The sequence below is a fragment of the Trachymyrmex cornetzi genome, unplaced genomic scaffold (genome assembly GCF_001594075.2).
Source record: "Trachymyrmex cornetzi isolate Tcor2-1 unplaced genomic scaffold, Tcor1.1 scaffold176, whole genome shotgun sequence".
NCBI lineage: Eukaryota > Metazoa > Arthropoda > Insecta > Hymenoptera > Formicidae > Trachymyrmex > Trachymyrmex cornetzi.
In genome coordinates this window covers 53,221-54,350 of record NW_017296375.1, presented here as the reverse complement: position 1 = coordinate 54,350, position 1,130 = coordinate 53,221, and positions in this window count along the sequence as shown.

Genomic DNA, 1,130 nt, shown 5'->3' with positions numbered 1-1,130 from the left:
TTGGTCAATTTCTTACTCTTACTACTTACTCTGTGTATTGTAGACGACGCCGAATGTGAGAAGAATAATCGACTGTGATTGGTCAATTTCTTACTCTTACTTCTTACTCCGTGTATTGTAGACGGGCCTTAAAAGGCTGCTTTCCTTTTAGGAGACACAGTCGACACAAATCGACACAAGTGTCGTTCTATCTTTGTCACTCTCTGAATATCAAGAAGGATAGAACGATATTTGTGTCGACTTGTGTCGATTTGTGTCATCAAATGGAAAGCAGCCAAAGGCTTAAAACACAATATACTACATTTAAGCTGGAAACATAATAGACACAGGCAATAGGCACAGGCAACAGGGAATCATGAGCCGTCCAATCAGAGCTTTGGGGTATAAGTTCGATATTATATCCCAGAGCTCTGATTGGACGGCTCGTTATTCCCTGTGCCTATTGCCTGTGTCTATTGTGTTTCCAGCTTAAATGTAGTATATTGTGTTTTAAGTCTTTGGCTGCTTTCCATTTGATGACACAAATCGACACAAGTCGACACAAATGTCGTTCTATCCTTCTTGATATTCAGAGAGTGACAAAGATAGAATGACACTTGTGTCGATTTGTGTCGACTGTGTCTCCTAAAAGGAAAGCAGCCTTAAGTTATAGACGTAAGTAACGCACAAGCATTGGCGTATGACTTTAGCGGGGAGCACATTTTCTTGAATAACGCATAATACATGAGGCATAAGAAATTGAACCAATCAGAATCCTTTATTTCATAGAAAGGAAGGAAATGAAGAACTTCGATTGGCACATTTTTTTATGCATTATGTGTTATGCGTTATGCAAGAGTCTGTGGTTCCCGCTTTTAACTTATGTATATTGCCATAGGCATTGCCTATGGCAATGTACATAAGTTAAAATCATACGCCAATGCTTGTGCTTTACTTACGTCTACAACTTAAGACTGCCGTAAGGCGTCGTCTACAATACACGGAGTAAGAGGAGTAAGAAATTGACCAATCACAGTCGATTATTCTTCTCACATTCGACTGTGATTGGTCAATTCCTTACTCTTACTTCTTACTCCGTGTATTGTAGACGACCCTTAAGAGTTCGGCGCGTCGCGCAAGATACATTTTTT